This window comes from Pinus tabuliformis, chromosome 6, assembly GCF_031772625.1.
Source record: "Pinus tabuliformis cultivar Carrire ecotype Pingquan chromosome 6, CPIR1, whole genome shotgun sequence".
NCBI lineage: Eukaryota > Viridiplantae > Streptophyta > Pinopsida > Pinales > Pinaceae > Pinus > Pinus tabuliformis.
Window position 1 is genome coordinate 1,082,905,297 of NC_142292.1, and position 21,556 is coordinate 1,082,926,852.

At 34.8% G+C, this 21,556-nt stretch overlaps 1 pseudogene; it reads right to left on the bottom strand.

Annotated features, from left to right (window-relative positions):
* Positions 1-1,081: 1,081 nt before the first annotated feature.
* Positions 1,082-2,118, bottom strand: LOC149262675 (UDP-glucuronic acid decarboxylase 2 pseudogene; annotated as a pseudogene).
* Positions 2,119-21,556: the final 19,438 nt, after the last annotated feature.

Consider the following 21,556-nt stretch of genomic DNA (forward strand, 5'->3'; position numbering starts at 1 on the left):
AGTTCTGTTGTAATGGTGTCGCCGTTGATCTGCACTGCTCCATTCTGAACCTTTCCAGCAAGCTTCTGGCATACTTCCCTTGAGTGAGAAATTTTTTTCCAGAGTCTTTCCATACCTCCAATCCCAAGCAATAATGAAGGTTTCCGAGGTCTTTCCATCTCATACACTTGTGACATCTGATTTCTTTGATCAGATTGTTAGCATTACCTATTATGATCATATCATCTACATATAAAGAAATCAAAATAATTTTCCTCTGTTTATTAAACTTGGTATACAGATTTGGATCATTCAATCTCCTATGAAAGCCATGCTGAACAAAAAATGAGTCAATTTTCTCATACCACGACCTAGGTGCCTGTTTTAAACCATAACGTGCATTTTTCAATTTACACACAAGATGTTCCTGCCCCTTTTTCACAAAACCTTCAGGCTGTACTAAATAAATTTCTTCCTTCAAGTCACCATTCAGAAATGCAGATTTAACATCTAGCTAGTGTAGCTGCCATTTGTGTTTTGTTGCTAAGGAAATTAACATTCTAATGGTGTTTAATTTGGCTACAGGAGCAAATGTGTCATCGAAATCTATTCCCTCTTTCTGTGAGTAACCCTTTGCTACCAGTCTAGCTTTAAGTTTCTCTATACTCCCATCTGCATTTATTTTTGGTTTATACAGCCATTTGCATCCTATGGGGGTTTTACCTTTAGGAAATTCAACCAAATCCCAAGTATGGTTTCTATTTATTGATTCTATTTCCTCATACATTGCAGCCCTCCATGCATCATATTTACTTGCTTCCTCATAATTTGCAGGTTCTACAATGTTTAAAAACTTTGACATTAATGCATAGTCTTTCAATTTAGAAGGTAATCGAGTATTCCTACTTGATCTCCTTGGTAGGGGACTTACCTCAAATCTGTCTATTTTAGCCTTTTCTGGGCTTGCATTATTGATTACATTTCCTGTTACTTCTTCTTGTTTCTGCTCCTGCTCTTCATCTTCCTCACTGTTTTCTTCCATTAACAATGGAATGTGCCAATCACTGTTAGAGTCATCCTTTCCTTTTTCAACCTGTTCTAGTTATAACATTGTAAATTCCCTAGGATTCCCAAGATTGAAAGGACCAACATGTTCGCCCTCCATAAGTCGCATAAGGCCTTCAACCAGATCAGAAACGAACTGGAAGCTAGATGTGTGTTCCCATTTCCATAGAGTATCAAAGGCTCCTTGTGCAAAGCCTGAGCCAAAAAATTACTTACAACCCGACCATCATCACGGCACATTCGCGAACCGTATGTATTGAAGATTCGAGCAATTTGAACCTCAATATTTGCTCCCCTATGATAATCCATAGTCAGAGTTTTGGTTGTTCTCTTACCCTCATCATAGCAACTACGGACTCCGATGGGATTAACATTGCCCCAGTAAGCTTCAGTTTGAGGATGTTCAAGAGGATCTCCACAAACTTCACTAGTACTTATAAGCAAAAAACGTGCCCCAACATGCTTTGCAAGTCTGAGTATGTTCAAGATTCCCACATAATTAGTTTTGATAGTCTTCACAGGATTGTGTTTGTAATGCACAGGGAGAGCGAGGCAAGCCAAATGGTAGATCTGATCAACCTCCAACAATAAGGGTTCCACAACATCATGCCTTATCCGTTCAAACCTTGGATTACCAAAATGATGCAAAACATTCTCCTTCCTTCCTGTGAAGAAATTGTCGACAATAATAACACTGTCGCCTCTTGCCATGAGCCTGTCAAGTAGATGACTGCCAACAAAGCTAGCTCCACCCGTCACGAAAACTCGCAGGGACATTCTCTTCAAACCTAGGGGCACTTTAGCCCCTAAATTCACCATCGAACCCGAATGATACTGAGCAAACTGAGAAACAGGAGTCTCATAAACAACCCAATGAGGTTTATCGGGCACAAACCTTCCATTTTCATTCACATTAGAAGCCAAAAAACCAGGCTGAAGGATAAAGAAAGTCGATGCGATGGCGATTCCTATCAAAATAAACAGTAGCCGCTGCTCCCTGAGTAAATAATCTACTTGCCTGATAATAGACCACATCTTTTCTGGCTTAAGAGAGCACTCATCACTCTTATTCATATTGGACTGATAAAATTTCTGATCCTCTGATGAATAAGTCTTCAATGAGCCACCACCAAGCAAGTCCGATCTGCTGCCACCAAACAGATCAGGAACTCAAATGCGCCACCACCGGGCAAATCTGATCTGCTGCCACCGAACAGATCAGGAACTCCAATGCGCCACCACCGGGCAAATCCGATCTGCTGCCACCGAACAGATCAGAAACTCCAATGCGCCACCGCTAGGCAAATCCGATCTGTTGCCACCGAACAGATCAGAAATTTCAAAGTGCCACCACCGGGCAAGGCTGATCTGCAAAAAATTGCAGATTTTCCAAAGAGAAAGAGGCTAGCACTTCTCGACGGCGAAATACCCATGCCGAAAACAAAATCGAAATTGGCACGATTAAGGCTTGATTTTTCGCGCCAATAACACTTTCTAGCGCATTGACATGATTATCACTCTCAAAACAACGGCAAATGGCACGAATGTTCCTTAATAAACAGCGCCAACCCTTTCTTTCGCTCAAAAATGGCGCGACTGTTCGCAACGAAACTGCGCCAACCCTATTTTCTGCTCAGAGATGATCAGTCATCTAAGACCTGTCTTCAGGTGTTACTGCAGTCCACCTGATTCTACGAATGCTTCTGTACACTCCACCGCCACTACAGTTCTGTAATCAATGATGCATCCTAAAAAACAATTAAGGCTATCCCTACTCTATGCTCTGATACCAAGATAAAAATCAGACTTGAATTGAAAAAGAAGGAGTTACAGCTCACAGGTGAGTACCGCACCTGGAGAATGTACTCAAACAAAGAGAACTCTCTCCGTACACTTTACTTCCATCAAATGAGCAATTGCATCATTAAGTACATTACTAGAGATCAGGAAGTTGCAACCAAACTCCTAAACTCTAGGAACAAATCCTAAACTAAAAAGATACGTTACAACTTGTGTAACCATTTCTCCATTAATACAAAATAATATTAATTATTTTCAACTATTCCATATCTAACTCTAAAGGGCATAAATACATTCTTGTGCCTCGAATCACGAGACTCCACTCATATGTAGATAAATAAACTTAAGTGGAAACATTAATCCCCAGGATGGGAGCCAAGCATCAAGATAAATTATATGATAATGATCCCATTAGTGATGTGTAGGTGATAGTAAGATAAGTGCATGCTATGAAAAAAATACAGGTCGCAAATGTATATGGTCCATGAATGTAATCTAAAGTTTAATTCGAATCTAGAAAATATCATACACATGGGAATCAAGGTTACGATGAGGGTTTATCTTCCCCTTACGAATCTCTATACCAATATAATATCTACAACAAGGAAAATTAAATTTCGGTGCCAAAAGATAAGATCCAAGAAGAATACATGTAGATAGGGAAATACCAAAGTTGATTTCAACATTTTCCATCTAGTATTGTATTTTTAGGGAAAACAAATTGGTAGTAGTGTATGTGACAAGAATAGAGATACTCATTAAGGTCATATTTCGTCTATTTTTTAGGTAAATTTTCTTTAGCCTTTCTTTTCTATCCAAATTGGCATTAAGGCATGGGATATTTTCATTCTCCAAAAAAAATTAGGGTTCTATGCATTTCTCAACTTCAAATCTGAATTCAATCGGTGAAACCTTTGAAAAAAAATGATTATATTATCAAAAACTATTATGTGATTATGTTAGGTTAGAATGCAACTTTGGTGAAACCTTTAATCACTAAAATATCCAAGTTTTTCATTGGCGAATTCCTTCCGTTCTTAATGTTATCCAATGGTCGATGGTAATAAAGGTATAAAACATGCAGTCTATTGGTATTCTTCTCCATCACAACTTGTGAGAAAGCTAGTAAAGAAGTGTATGATGAAACCTTATTGAGAGTATGATTGCTACTTAACCAAAACTACCATCGAGCAGGAAAGATTTTGTTTTGAGTGTCTCAATAAAGGTGTGAGTCCTTAAGAGGGAAAAGGCTATAAAATAATTTTTATAGATATTTATAATATAAAAAATATATTGATATTATTATTAATGGTAATAATATTTTAATAATATTACTATAGTATACTATATTAAATTTATTTTTAATAATGATATTAGCATAATAAAAATATATATGAGGAAATAGAAATTAAGAGCAAGAGAAAATAAGGTGGACTAAAATGGTGATATCTATGATGAACAATAAAATTATGATGAAGCAAGTGAAGAAGTTCAAGAGGCCTCAAATGAGAACTACCACCTGGTCCCTATGCCCAATATTGATAATGGACAAGGAACTGTTTTCGTAATGGTTTTAAAAAGCTTGTTGTATATAATTTGAATGATCTAGAACTTATTATGATGCACAACAAGACATTTTTCAAAGAGAATTTCAACATTCAAGAGGAAAGCTATTGTGAAGCCAACTACACAACTTAATATCTTAGTGACCAACAGGTTAACAATGTTGAGTACCTAAAAGTATGAGTTAAATTCTCAATTTGTTCATGTTTATAAGAGTTACAAATGAGTTGCTTTGTTGGTGTTGTTAAACAATGTTTATCCCAGTATAAAATTGGAAACATATGACTTTTTATTGTACATACTAGTTATTTATAGTTATTACAAATTATATTTTGAGCATGCCATAACTCAGGTGATTTTGTTATGAGATACTTCATTTGAGATTATAAATATATCACTCTCTGGTGGGGATTCATAGGAAATAAATTTTTGCATTCTTGACAATTAAAAAAAACCAATAAAATAATAGACTTAAGACACATACAAGAATCCCAAAACTTTAGCTTAGTGTTTTCCATTAGGTCATTCTACAATGAGAATAGCTTTGGATGGTTTTGGAATAACGCATATTCGAGATACCTCTAAGGAGTTTAAAAAGTCAAAGGTAAGTGTTCTAGTGTGCCTATTCGAAGCTTCTATTTTTTTGCATGGTGATCTCATCAAAGGAAGATGATTTTTTACCCTCAAATGGAAGGGAAGAGGTGTGGATGGAGGAAAATATGGGGTGTCAAATCCACTTAAAAACTATAATTGTTAAATAAGATTTTAAGGTCCAACCAGTTTAGTAGAGAAAACATAATTCATTCATAGGGGTTCATACATTTACTAAATTGTTACTATATAAGAGAGTTGATATCATAAAATACCAAATAGTTTGACCAAAACATAATTTTATTTCATGTGCCAGATCTCCTTGCGCTCCTAATTGGGCGGTTCATCCAAGTATGTTTCCTTAGTAGCAAGGTAATACATTGAAATAAACTAATATATAATATCGAGATTTATTGTATTACAAAAAATATATTGATATGATCATTAGCAATAGTATTAAATTTTAACAATACTTTAATAATATTGTTAAAATTGTTCATAATAATAATAATAATAATATAGAGAATATTTACACAACTATGTACTATTTGTAACTTTGGTGAAATTAGCATGGTGGATATCTATAGATGAAAGAAACCATTTGAAATCTCTATTTTAGAAAGTTGTACATGGAAGAACTAATTTTTATGCAAAACTTTAATAGTAACACAATAACATTGTGTTTATTAGTCCCTGCATGGGACTCTTAGGAATCGATCGTGCGTCTATTAATCTCTTGTTTGACCAAAAAATATTGCTATACATCACAATTTTAACCAAAGTTTTCATATTAAAAAATAATATAAAATTTATTATGTAATTGCTGATTGGCCAACAAAGTTGAGGGTCTTATTGCGGGCTTCGCAGGTTTCAAGACGGGTAAAAGTAAGATATCCTAAGTTTTTGGTACCTCTTCTGCGTGTCCTTGCCGCAAACTTTTCTGATATCCAAAGTTTTCAGGTGCAAAAGATATTCAACTTTTCTACTATCCAAGGTTTTCTCGTGCAAAAGATTTTTATATTATAAATAAAAGTTTTATTTTCTAGCAGCTACTTTGAATTGATATATTTCATTTTTTACGTCATATTTTAGTAAGTTTTTAACAATTATCTCTAATAATTTCTTTAGTCAAAATATTACTACTTTTCCATATTTCGATTAGAGCCCTCAAAGGGTAGCATCATTGTGTATTCTCTTGTATTATGTTTTTTTGGGCATAACTTTGAAGTAACCACATCAAAAATATGAAATGTTATAAACCATAGAAAATTTAATATTTTTTCTTTTTTCCTAATATCTTTTTTACCAACAATTTAGAATATATCACACATACATATAAATGATAGACATTCAAAGTTAATTTTGTAGATAAGAAATATTATTTTTCTTATTTTCCTTTCTGGTAATATAATGAAATAATGCAAAAACTAAATATTTTTTCATTTTTCCTAATATATTTTTAACAACAATTTAGAATATATCACACTTACATATATATGATTGACATTCAAAGTTAATTTTGTAGATAAGAAATATTATTTTTCTTATTTTCCTTTCTGGTAACATAATGAAATAATGCAAAAACTAAAATATAGATGTTTCTTCTACTACTTTTTCATTTCGTAGTGATTTCAAAATCAAATATCATTTTTTCTGTACCATTAAACCAAAAATAATCCATTTTCATTCATCTTGACAAACATATTATTTTTGAATTCATATTCATAATTTAAAATAATATTTTTTCTTTTTTAATATGTAAACAAAAGTTTCGATGATAATCCCTTCATTTAAATATTCAAAAAAATATCGCTCTTGTTTATATTTTGTAAAATATATAAAATATATGTTTTTCCATTCTATGTTTTTTCCATTTATGCTTTACTCTTTTTTTCTTTTTAATCTTTTTCTTTATTTACTTTTATTTTTAATAACTATGTTTTAATTTATAATTATCAAGATTTAGCTTTGAAATTTTTATAAACTTATTGGGACCTATTACCCTTTCATTTACTATCCATTTTTATTTATTTTTCAGATATTCCCTATTTTCATACTATAAAAAAGCTTAATAAGTATGTGATTATCAATTTGATTATTTCTCATGTTTTGATGCCTACTTAAAGCGGATTTTGTAAACTCCTAGTCCAAACTAAATATAATTCACTAAAGATTTTTATATCCAAACTACATATAATTCACTAACACAAACTTGCCTTCATTTTATCCAAAGTGCAGTTGGGGCAAAGTTTTGTATCTGCCACATGTCTATCTGCATGCATGCAACTCTAGTGCTATCTACAAGTCAGCAAGCCAGTTTATTATCCATCCCAACCTTGGGTTGATTCTTTCTTTCGACCAGCGGTTGGATTCTATCATCCAGAACAGGCAGTCGATTATCGTGTAATCTCAGTCACCGGGGGAAATTAGCTATGGAAGGGCGCAAGTTATGGTAAGGTTTGTGGCCTAGACTACAAGATTACTGTTACTATTTTTTTGTTAATATTCTGTTAATATACCAGTGATCAATTTTTTTGGTTATATGTACGAAGTTTTTTTTTGTTAATATTCTGTTAATATACCAGTGATCAATTTTTTTGGTTATATGTACGAAGTTTACAATCCAGCTAAGGCAAAGCCTGCCATAGATATAAGCTGATATAAAACAATCTTCACATCTAATAAAACATATTTCTATTTTTTTTCTTCCGAAAAAAAAAGAAGTTTTCTTATTTATTTATCCCAATTTATTATCTTTTTGACTTATAATTTAGAGATCCATTAGCAATAATGCCCACATTTTTGTGTTTTATGTATGTGGGTTTATTCATGTGACTGAAAACGAAATGTATCGTTATTTTTTGCACAGGCATAATAAAATTCTCATTCAGGGACTCAGCCAACCTGCCCCGGACTCAAAGGATTTGTGTTTCGAACGGCAATTTGGTCAATCCTTTGCCGTTCAAACCATGGCTTGTTTCTGGAAGCAGCACTGGTCGTATTGGTGAAATCCTTAGTACAACACCGTTCGAATCATTTTCACCTTTTGCTGCGCCCTAATATTTGGCTCTATTTTTTGCAGAATTGACCGGAACATGTAAACATTACTTTCTCCAATTCTAATGTGTTGTTCGATGTTGACAAAACGATCCAATTCTTATGTGTGGTTGGATGTTGTTTGCAGGCAGAAGCAACAAGATATATTCAATGCTTTGGGATCCATGTTCACAGCTATTATCTTTCTGGGCTTCTCTAATGCCGTCTCTGTCCAACCAGTAGTTGATGCGGAAAGGACAGTTTTCTATAGAGAAAAGGCAGCAGGGATGTCTCCCGCTCTTCCCTATGCTACTGCTCAGGTAACTATTTTTAATTTTTTTGGTTAGGGCCGTTCGTATTTTTTTGGGTGCGTGTATTGTAATTTTTGGTGTGTGTATCATTTTTGTTGATGCCCTAAGATTTTCATTCTATTCTTTATTGGTCTGAATTTTTAGCATTTTTCTGTCATGAATTTATGTGCCACACTTTTTCCTTTTTTTTTTTTGCATTTCCATGATTCGAAATCAAATAAATCCAAAAAAATTATGTGCTAAAGTTCTTCATTTCTTTCATCTTGTCATTTGCATGAAGCGCGATAAAGTCATATGCCTGCGGTAAATTTACCCAAAAATAATTATGAATTGAAGTTCTTAATTACTCAGCAATTATTTCCTTCCCACATTGTACAGAGTTTAGATTGGTATTTATCCAAAAATCAATTATTTGTTTTACATAGGTTAAAATAATGTAATCACCGGGTTTACATTGTTATTCACTTTATAATTTCTGAGTTCAATCTTTAATTATTTTTACCTATAACATTGTTGTCTTTATTTTAGATAGCAACCATTTTTCTATGTATAGTAAATAAGTTAATTTTACTCTTGTATAGGTGGAAGAAGCCATCAAAATTTTGTAACTTATTTTCAAGTTATTTTTATAACCCTCTTCACATTTGTTCCTTTAATGCTAAATTTTCTTTGTGTTATTTATCCAGTTCTTGTTTACTAATTATTAATTTCGTATATGCTTATTTCAAGTACCGATTTCTCTTTTGAACATAGCATTTTCCTTTAACTTTTCCAAATTTGGCATGGCTTGATTTCAACTTATTCAACTCTTCCGCCACGTCTAAGGTACCCAAATTTTGGTTTCTCATTCTACATGGGTGTGATTTCTCTTGTTCGAAGAGGAATCTCCTGACTGTTAACCTCCGAAATGTTTGTTAATTGTTTTCTTTCACGTCTTTTGGGACATGTAGTTCCTCTGAAACATAATTATTTATAAAATGATATGAGCCTCTCATGTATTGAGTATTGTTTTCGATTATGAAGAAAACATTTAAGTTATATAATTATTTTTCTAATTACATGTTTCTTGAGGTTGGTTAGAGCTCTTCCAAATCTTGTCTCCATGTAATGATATTTTTAGATCATAAATGAAACTTTGTATAATTTTGGAAAACAATACCATTGTGTTTTCTTGTGAAAACAATGGTAAATATTGATACTTTTGTATTTTCGATCATTGTGTATCTAGGCTAGTTTATTATATTCGCAAAGTGAAGATTAAGAGTTATTACGTTAATCAAAATTTATTATATACATATTTTATTATTGTTTTGTATACATATTTACTCTTCAAAGTCGAACAAGGTTTTCCAATCCTGTATTACTAGGTGCGGTGTGTGTTGAAATAACACATATAGATAGACTTGTATACATAACCAATACCTATCTAGTTTCAACAAATACCTTCATGTTTAATTTCTCAATTAACACATTAAATGTCTACTATGTATGCGATTGTTTTCTTTAGCATAATTTCTAGTTTTCTTCCTTTAATAGTCCTCCACACAATATTTATGAATAAAAATATAACCATAAGTTTTCTACTATATAGAATTTATAAAATAAAACAAAACAATTAGCCCTTTTCTCTTTACAGTTCAAAATTCTCTAATAAAATTATAACTAACTCTTTTCCTTTTCTTTTACTATGGAAAATGAGTAAGTAAAATGTAACTAAATTATTTTCTTTCTTCTACATAGAATTTTCTAATGAAAAACATAATTATTTACTTTTTCCAAAGAAAAAAGAACAATAGGTAAGGACACTGACTTCAAAATCAGTAGTTTGGGAAAACTAGTAGTTGAGTACTTGGCTCCTCTCAACATTGATATTGCATCCAACCATTATCCCCTCAAGGATATTGCTTCTCTTTAGCATTTTCTCTCACAATGAGCCAAAATAAATCAACACAAGATTTTTATCAATTTCCAATCTACCACTCTTTTGTGGTTAGTAACTACCTCCACCTCACCAAAAATTGGCAGGTAGTTGCTAGATCATTAATGAGATTTTGTTTCCCACTCCCAAATACAACCTCCTATTTTTTAGGGAAATAATTAATTGGTCAATTTCATAACTTCTGGATAGACAGTTTGCTAAATTTTAATTTAAACATTTTATAAGCATATTCATTATATAAAATAATGTTTTAATTTAAATATCTTAATAAATTAATGTAATATTTTACGGAAGTTCGATTTTTTTGTTTTTAAATTAGAAGTTTTATTCTTAACAAATATTTAGACAGTAAATTATATTACAGTAGAAATATAATATTCGTATCACAAAGCAAAAAACTGAGTTTTATGTTGGATGGAATGTGATTGCCGCACCCATCAAACTCTTCATTAATCACATTTGGTCATCCAAAGGCAAAGTTAAATATGGTTTCTGCAAGGTTACCACCTCCTCTAAGTTCCCTGCAGAACCGCCACGGCAGTGGCTCCTTGTTAGTCATGAAATAGTATGAAATAGTAGTGGACAGTTTACTCTTCATTCTCTTAAATTTCCAAAATATGTATTTCTTTCTTAGAAATTATAAGTTTAAATTCAAAAGATTTCAAATTACCTATGAAAATTTCCAATTAAGTGTTTCTCACAAACTCCAAATTCTTATTCAAAATATTTCAAATTACCTCTTCCAAATATCCACGTTATAAGCCTAGGGTTAACTTTACTTAAACATATCAAATTGCCTTATATGGCAACCTCATGTGTGCATAACATGTATAATTTGATATCTCCACTGTAAGTAATCCAAAAGTTAGGATGTATGTACATATAGTAAAAAATTACAATTTTCTAATATTTTTTAAGAAGAAAATATACACCTCACCTAATAAATATCCATCATGTTCATTGTAGTATACATATTACAAACATCTAGATGATATTTTTAATAAAGTTTGATCTCTCTAGAAAATGATCAATGAAAAATATTAATCATCATAAATATGATGAATAGAATATTAAGTCCCTCTTAGAAACTAGTTGGGTTGGGTAATAGGTAGGTGAAGGATAGCTGGAACATAAAGTGGGAAAGTGTAGAACTTGATTGGGTGGGAGCTCTACTCTTCATATATAATATGACGTTTATTTCTACTTTTCACCTATTTCTGTGGATTTATCCAAATCTATTTATATTTTCATGTTTGTGGCCCATTATTGACCCAGTGTGAAATGATTGAAAGTCCACCGTCAAAAAGCTACTCATCATCTTTTCTCTCATATATATATATATATGAAATTACAATTTGATTAAAATGATATTGTTTTCATAATGGTTAAAGTCATTAATTAATATGAAATTTGTTAGTAGATGATCCAAATAAGAATTTCAAAACTCAACCTAATGTTATTCATAAATTCAAAACTAATTTTAATTATTCAAATAAATAAATTTGATATATTAAATTAAAAATTTACCATCTTTAATAGGTATATTACTTCTTAAAATTCTATTTTATAATATATCTATAATTATAATCATAAATACAATAAAAAATCATTATGATTATTGCCAAATATCATAGATTTCTGGTCACATTTAATTGGTGTATTTCCCTTTTTTTCCACATGGTAAGGATGGGAAGTATCATATATTGACGATTATTGCATTTTATGAAGATATATCTTCTTTTCACGTCAGCTCTATTGTATTAAGTTGATTTACTCTTACAAATAATATTGCTAGTGTATTTAATCATAAATATGATAAAAAAATCATTATGATGATTGCTAAATATCATAGGTGCTTGTCCCATTCAATTGGTCTATCTGGTTATTTCCTACATGGTGTGGATGTGAAGTATCATATTGACCAATGGTTATAAGTTAATGCATTTTATGAAAGTATATTATCTATATGTATCGACTATATTGTATTAAATTGATTTACTCTTAAAAATAATATTGTTAATATTTTTTTTTAAGTCAGTAGAAAAACCTTATATTACTATTATTACCTCCCTCAAAGTTCTTATTTGAGGAATTTGTTAACTTTACATTCCCTCTATCACCTAGGTATAACCTATACTTTACCAGCAATTGCCAAGTCTTACAGCAAAATACCCATTTACATGCAATACTTGATTCCATTATAATATTTATTTTATTTTTTTCATTGTTGTTCTTTGTTTCCATCCTCACACTTGATGCTTCCCTCGACAACTAAACCCATATACAACTAATTTTTCCTTGGTATTTTTTCAGGTGAATTCTGTTAAACACTTTGTGGACGTCCTTGGCATTATTGTGGCTCTCCATTACATGCTTCAAGACCATATGATCCAATTCTTTAATTCCATAGTCACATATAAACAATATGTTAGTAGTATCGTGAAGCTTTCAACCTTGACAAAAAATCTCTAGTGATGATCTCATTCATGGCCCAGGGCCACATTATCCCATTTTTAGAACTTGCAAGCTAGTTACATGCAAAATGAACTATATTTGTCATCACAATAGCGAATACTCCTCTCAATATCATAAATCACATATCCGAGATCGATTTCTCTAGCATCAATTTGAATATATCTCTCATAGATCATACTAACTAGCATGGTTATGGTTTTTTTTGGGTGCCCAAAAAATGCAATTCTCCCTTGAATCATAGACTTCGGAGAACAAAAACAATGCAAATATTGCAAAGGTTTTAATAGTTTCAAGTGGAATAGGATGTAAGGCCCTTGCCTTTAAGTTGGAAATGGGAAACCCTACTTGTTTGTTGATATGTTTGTAAAATATCATTGTAGATGGAAATAGTTGGTAGCTTTGGATGAACATGTATTGGGTTCCCTCAAAAGATGGAAAGCCATGCCTAAGTGCCAAATAAATTAGAAAAATGGTTAGGCTAAGTATGAAAATAACTCATGTTTTCATAAATGGATCCTTACAAAAGTCACATGAAGAGATTGGATAGTGAACATGTTCCTTTCCATCTGGGTGTGTTGGGAAATAGTTTGTTGCTTTGTGAGCATGTCAGCTTAGTCCATGGGTAGTTGTACCTAGGTCACTTTAGCATGCCTCACCAAGTTGTATGAACATTGGCTTGGGATGATTTGAAGCCTAAGGGATGGAAAGGGTACCTTGGATATTGTTCACCCTAGGCAATTGCATTTGCTAGGTGTGTAGGGCTTATGATGCCTTGGATAGTGGAAAATGATCCAATTGGAACACGGAATAAAGGGATTTGCCATCTAAGACTTAGAATAATTTGGGGATTCAATTACATATAGAATAGAGTGAATTGCACATTTGAATCCATTTGGATTGGAGAGGGGTGCAAGGCACCTCATTTTAAGGTAAACCCTAGGTTTTCAGGAGAATGACTAAGACATCCTTTGAGTATATAAAAAGGACATAGCTAGGTATAAATGCATTATCAAGGAGTGATTAAGTGAGTTATCAACGAGCTTTGAGGTGCTAAGTCTATTTTTTGGCATATCAAATATCTTAGAAACTAATCATGTCTTAAGAAATGTGCATAGAAGACTTAGTTGTCCTAGCAAGTGTTTACAACATGGAAAATCTAGACTAAGGTAATTGAAATTAAAGGAAAAAGATTTGTAATATTTAAACATGTGATTGCTTCATGGGTTAGTTTTTCCAAGTGTTTTAGCAATAGATATTTGTGCCTAATATTATTTGTACTTCTTTGAAACAAACCACATGGTTGGAATTCCTTGTTTTAATGTTTTAATATTTTCATAAAAATAAGTTGAGGCTTTCGCTTAAAGTGTTACCCATACAACTATGTCATGGTTTCTTGTTGAATGTTATTGTTACTCAAAAATTTATGGTTGACCAAGTCTTGATTATAATCATGATACTTTAATGCCATTGTAGGATGTATATCTAATTGTTAGAAGAACTTAGTTACAAATCTACTAATAAATATTTAAAACTTAATTGTGAGAAAAACCTTGAATGAAACAATATGATTTAATTGTAACGAATACAAGATGGTCAAACTCTTTTCACACAAGAAAAATAATGCCCCACAATCTAAGGTGCCAAAATAAAAAATAAAGTTTGAAATAAACATAAGGATGTAAATTTAGCCTTTTAAAAGTTCATTAAAAAGAATTTTATTTGTCAAATACAATTTATACTTTTATATTTTTTATATATCCATTTTACAGTCAAGTCCCACTAGCACAACTTGTTGAGGATGAGCCTCATTAACAGGGCGAACTAGGATCAAACCTCATGGGGGGTGGTTGTGCCTCTTGCTAGGGGGAGGAGACATGTTAAAAAAATCCAGTGAGCATAAGGCTAGTGTGGCCCACGCCGGGTGCAATCCTTAGGTAATTTTGATGGATTAGATGCCCCTGGGTCGCAGATCCTCAAGCCACAGGTCAACGCTAGAGAATCACAGACAACTTGAAAAACAAACAAAAAATATATCCATTTTACTAAATACCTAATTACTTGATAAGAATGTATTTCTAAAATCTATCATATTTTCCAAAACTTTATTTACTTTTATTAGTCCCTCACCCTTGAAATGTCGATTGAAAGGGAGGGATTCATAAGTTCCCTTTCCTATTAGTTGTTGGCAAGGAAAAGCAAAAGAGACATTGTTGTAAGTCCCCTTTCCTATTAGTGGTTGGCAAGGAAAAGAAAAAGAAACATTGTTTTGCAAATAAATTACAAACATTCCCTCTCTTTATTATGCCGATAGGTGTCCCCCCTATTGGAATTGAGCACTTTAATCATTTTACTAATTAAAAAAATTAATTGGAAGGTTTAAATTTAAAGATAACAGTATATTATTGTCATTGCCACAATATCAATGGATAGAATTCACACCACTAACTTCCCTGTATATCTAAATCACATGATTAAACCTTGTTTAAATTAATTTTTTACAAAGCTTGATTAAAAATTTACCATGCCATTTGTTAATTGACACCTATAAGGATTAATGAGAATGGGAGTACTACAAATCGTTACACACACCTACCATAACAAGAATATGAGGATTACAAAACCTTACACATACACTTGTCATAGTAGTGGAAAGGTGTATTTCGGAATAAGATGATTATCCATTTCAAAACATTGATAACGTGTGTCCAATTCCAAATAATAGGTGTCTGTCAGTTTCATTAACTTGACCATCAATTTCATATATGATATAAGACGTTATATATTTCATATATTTTCATATAATAATAAAAGTTCTTAATCGGTTCATCTTTTACATCATCATTTACATTAATGTGTTAGTTACCCGTATATATGTTTTTATTTTTATTTTTGATTTATTATTATAACAATTGTGATGATTCAGCTTGTTAGAGTCGGTCTGGTCAGCCGTCCGTCAGAGATCAAAACTCTTTATGCATTTCATTTTTAGGTGTCCTGCTCCATTCATTCAGCTGCATTCCACTAGGGGCATGCCATAATCTGACAGAGAAGGTCATGCTAGTCATTTCCCCTCATGTCTGGCTCCTGTTGGCTTAGGTCTTTTGTCAATGATCACCAAAGTCCATGACAATCAGGTCTGGTCCATTAATGGACAAAGGTCATTTTCGGTCATTAGGTCTAGGGATTAAATCAATTTGGTCTTTAAATATGTCCAATAAAGCCATGCAGGCCAGAGTGATTCCCTTGTAAAGTAATGATTCATAGAGTTTCATCGTCATATTGATAAACTTCGATTGTTCTCCAAAACTCTCTTTTGAAGAAAAGTCAAACAGTGTCATGGGTGATAAAATTTTCAAAAAAGTCTTCAGTTGATCTCTTCAGGTGTAATCATGGTTTCCGTGGCCAAATGTCCTCTCAAGCAATCCCTGCAAGGAGTGTCGAAAATTTCATCACTTGAGCCGAATTCAAAGGAAAAGTGAAAATCAGGGTTGTTTTAAAGTCAGTGAAAAAGTGTCAAACATAACATTAGAAAGTGGGTTTTTTGAAAATGCAAAATTTAAATCATGATCTCCAAGTCTATATATACAAATTCCCACCAAAATCAAAGTCATTGTGCAATCAAAGGCAGAGGGAAAACATTGCAAAGTCGTGGAGAGTGCAATCACATGGTTTGGAGCAAGTTTGGAGGCCATTACAAGCGTGCGGAGCATATAGGCACGGGCGCGGCGCACACACAGGGCGCGACGCACACAGAGCCCGCCCGCAGTGCAAATTCCTAACTGGCGCAGCACACACCGAGAGCGCGACGCACTGGGTTTTGCGCGCGACGCACACAGACAAAGCACCGGAAATGTGCCAAAACTCCCTCAAATTTTTTGTGAAGCACATCAATTGCAAGGTAGGCTAGAAACATCACTTGTTCATTAAATTTTATGAGTGATATGGTGGTTTTATGCCTGCGATTGAATGCAACAAATTTCATAAATTCAACCACAAGAAGACACCAAAAAACCATTCATGCTAGGGTTGTATAAGTGTATGTTGATGCCAAGGCTCTATTTTTCCTGCCCTACCACTTTTCCTTATTCCCCTGTGCCATTTTTCCTATTATCACTACCCTAACACTACCAAACTCATATTCCCTTTCGCCTCTCCTATCGGTCAATAAAATCCCCAAACCCTACCTTATTAAAACCCCAAACCCTAACCTATCAAAATACCCAAAACCCCTACATATCCCTAAACAAAATTCTCCCTATAACCCCTATTCCCATTACATTACTCCCCTCCTAATACTCCCTTTGTTTCATTGTTCCCCTTGGTGGCAGATATGACAAACAACACCCAGCTTCACCATCATCAAAGGGCAGCCTTAATATAATATATAAACAACAGTCATGGCATCTGAGGGTTCATCAGAGTATGAGGTGGAAACTCATAGTGATACAGCTTCAGGAGAACAGGCCCCCAGGAGACATCACAAGAGTGGAAAACATGTTAGGGATGAGCCAAACACCCTCACTAAATTGTAGGCATGCCCTCTTGCTATGTCATGTTTCCAGCACCTAACATGTTTTGAATTTTGTCAAAGGGTGGTAAATGTTAGAGTTCATCATGAGTTGGCCCGTCTTTTTGTGCTTCACCTACATGGAGGTCAGTCTATCTTGGTCGTGGTCACCTTCACATTGACACCTGAAACTATCTCAATGGCAACATACATACCAGTTGGAGAACAGTGGCATAAGAAGAAGAAGGTGGATAGGCAATACTATGAGCCTTACATTAAGGCCAGTTGTTTGAGGCATCTCACAAGAGTCTTCCCATTCAGATATTTGAAAGATGAGTATGCTCCTCTCATGAAATTGATCATGAAGTACTTCAATTGTGAGGGGAGGTTCTCTCGCCTATATGCCTATCACATCAGGATGCTCATGCACTTTACCAGGGTGCGGATGATGAACCTCCCATTTTTCATTTGTAGGAACATAGAGAGGATGAACAATTTCATGCAGCATAAGACCCCTCAGCAGCAGCTTAACAGTGTTTATCACTTTGCTCTTGTCCGGATTTTGGTGGATCATCAGTTGGGATTACAGGGAATTGCTTGGGAGGAATTCATCTCCCGTGACTTCTTCAGCACTCCACAGGTAGTATCAGAGGCAGAGCATGAGACAGGTGGTCCTTCTCATCAATATGAGCGCCATGAGACCGCTACTATGCCAGTATTCACCACCTATCAGAGAGGTAGTATAGATTTATTTGCAGTGGCAAAGCGAGTGTTATCTCCACCAGGGGTGGAAGGGGCCTCGCTTCCTACATCGACGACACAGGAATAGGACAGAGGTAAGGAGCCAATGCATGATGAGGGGCCTTCAGGTGAGCCATCAGGTGAATGAGAGACATAATTTTTTCTCCTTCATGATGATGAGACAGATACAGAACCGACAAATGCAGAGCTTAGAGAGATCATCCAGGAGTAGCAATCAATGATTGAGGCATTATCCCTTGACTTGGAGAGGGCCAAGTGGAACATGGAGTACCTGGAGCAGAGAAACAAATAGCTAGACAATCAACAAGCGATTATGGAGCTACAAAACATTCATGAGCATCCGCAAGCTGCACAAAGAAGAAGAGTTGAGCTCACGTCATTGGAGCAAGAGATCAATGAGGATCGGGAGGCCAATCTAGAGAGATTCAACATGCACTTGGAGAGGCTACTAAACAAGGCCGATAAGGACCTTGACTTACTGAGACACATGGCTTTCCATTACAGGGCACGAAACATGAGTGCAAGGGCCCGAATAAAGAGCTTGAAGGCAAAATTGAGCAAAGAAACAAAAGAAGCAAAAGAGCAAGATCGGCTTCAAATCTTGGCTGAATCTTCCTTGGCACAACATAGCACTTCATAGGGGACCTCCAGCCCAAATTTCAAGAAATTTGGGGAAATTTTGTTCACATGACAAATTTTTGGGCAAAACACATGTTTTTTCTCCCAGTGGCGCGGCGCTAAAACTTGGGAACGCTAAATGAAGAATGGTTTGCATTTTTGGATTCAGCATGAAAAATCACGACCAATGGTGGTTGGACAAGAAATTTGGGCAAGATATGAGTCTCCAGGAGGTCAAAAACACCCCAAAAATGACCTCTCTGCCCCTATTTTGACACACAAGAAGTAGTCTTGGGAGAATGAAGATTTGGAGGGGAAAATGAGCACCAAATTTAGAAATTCCAGTTGGGTTAGAAAGTAGACAGGACAGGATTTCCAACAAGTACACTTGGGCACATTTTGGACTCCTACAAGTGCCTCAAAATAGGCTCCCAAGTGGCGCGGCGCACAGAGAAAATGGCGCGGCGCATACAGGAAAAAATGCCAAATTTGCCTCTGTTTCGCGAAATTTCGATTCGCGACTTCTCCAAGTGGGCCCGCTCATCTACATTTCAGTTTTTTGGCACCTAAGGTGGCATTTAAAGTATTTTCTCTCCAGATTGGCTTCTATCCAAGTGGCGAAAGAAGGCAAACGGTCACCCAAGCCATTTGTCATGTTTGTAACGCTGCACCTATAGCTGATGGTTGGCTCTTCATCTCCATTTTGTAATGATTCGAGTAACTCCCCAACCCTTGGGCGTTCTATCTCTTCATGGCACATTCTATATATTGTATGCAAACCATTTGCAAAGGGTTGGTTGGCTTGTAACTTCTGGGAGACTGTGGGAAAGAAACTCTGCTTCTTCACTGTATATTTTTGACAGAGAATTAATGAAAGGCAACGGCTCTGTTTCATGAGATTCATGTGGTTGTGAGTGTAGAAAATGTGTCTCTTATGTTTTCATATTTATTTCGTTATGTTTCATAATTCAATTCATGTTCAATTCTAGTGAAATTTTCTTAGTTAGATAAGGTAGAATTCAATTTTATTGCTCTGCCTGTGGGAAAATTTCATGTTCAGTGTTCTTCTTCTATTGAAAAGGATTCATGTTCCTATGCCCTTTTCACTCTCCTAAACAATCTCTCCATTCCACGTTATTTCAAACTAATTGCTACGCTTTCCGCCTGCCTTGCCTCACGAAGTAATTTCTACCTTAGTATTAAATTCTCTGTTCTTTGCTGACTGTTGGTCCCATACCATCCCAGAAGTTCAGTCATTCATAAAAATTGTTTCTTGTATCCCTATTCACTTACTAGCCTAAGATCAATACTTCACTGTAAGTCATCTCAGACCATTTTTTGCTTATCTACTCACTAAGCGTGATTCGGAGAGAGCCCTCTCCTGTTCTGGTAGGGCTAGCTACCAGACTGAGCGTGGTTTGTGGTTACCCTGAATTTTGCCTTCCTTCAGCCTAGGGCAGATTTAGGTGCTAACATAGTGGCGATTCCACTGGGGAACACTGAAATCAAATCCCCTTATTTCTTAATAATTCTAAGCTTCTAGATGATAAGTTTAGGATTGGATAGGCTGAGTAAGTTGGTTGTGTCCTGTGATTTTTCTCAATAGCACGCTGGCTTCGAGACGATATACCAGAGCCAATCCAAACCCAGATCCTCCTCATATTTACAAAAATGCCAAATTGATTCCGAGACTCCTTCGTCAAGGGAGCACCATAACTCCCGTGTTCAAATCCCATTCATGTCCTGACATTTTTGAGTATCTTGAAGAGCTTGAGTTTGACAAGCAGTTTGAAATATCATTGTTTGAGTCTAAATCTGAAAGGGTTGTTGACTATACTGTCTCCAATCCACAATTTCTTGTAGATTTAGAAACCGAAAGAGCTAACCGGTTAATTGATAATTATATTTCGACACAGCCTCAAACTCCAATTGCTAGACCCTTACAAACTTTGTAAACTCCTCCAACATCTCCAAGGCCAAATCCACCAAGAGTGATGGCTACCCATTTTGCACCCCTTGTTCTGCCTCAATTTCTAGATGATATGCCCGCAGATTATCAAAGTAAAATCTCGTTTTTTGATGGCACTCCTAACAACATTACTGCTCAGCAACATGTGGAAAAAATGGTTTATTTCCATGAACTTCATGAGATCGATGCAGAGAATGTGGTAATGAGACTCTTTGCACAGACATTTGCAGGTGATGTGAGGAAATGGTTCAGAGGTTTGCCGGCGGCAAGTATCGCTACCTTGGTCGACCTACAAAGACAATTTTTAAACCAATGGGAAGTGAAAAAGAACCCTCTTCAAATTCTGGCTGAATATGAGCAAATCAAATGAAACGCTGGTGAGTCGGTCCAAGACTATTGTGTTAGATTCAATTCAGTTTATAACGAAATTCCAGATCATCTAAAGCCACCTGTGGGACTAGCTATGATGAAATTTCCAGATGGTTTTGACGCTGATATGGCCTACCAATTAAGAGAGAGAGAACCGGCCACAATGGAAGACATGCAGAAAATCACAGTTAGCGTTGAAGCAAATCTGTTGTCCAAGAGAGCTAGAGCGAAAGCAGAAAAGAAAGTCACTGTTAAGGAAGAGTCTTCTTCGATGGATCAATTACTCAAAAAGATATAGAAGATGCTTGAAAGGGTGAAGCTCGACAAACCTAAGCCACAAGTTAGAAATCCTAACTTCCATGGCCAGCAGCAGCAGCCACAATATAGAATAAGACAGAGAGATCAGCGTGCCCAAGATCAGACAGCACAATAGCCAGTACAGACACCTTTGCAGTGAAATTTTGTGCATGGACCGGAGTCAGATGAGGACATAAATGTAATAGGTGAAGAAAACCACCTCTTTACTCTAGATGAGCTGCCTACTTACATTACCGAATAAGAGGAGTGTGCAG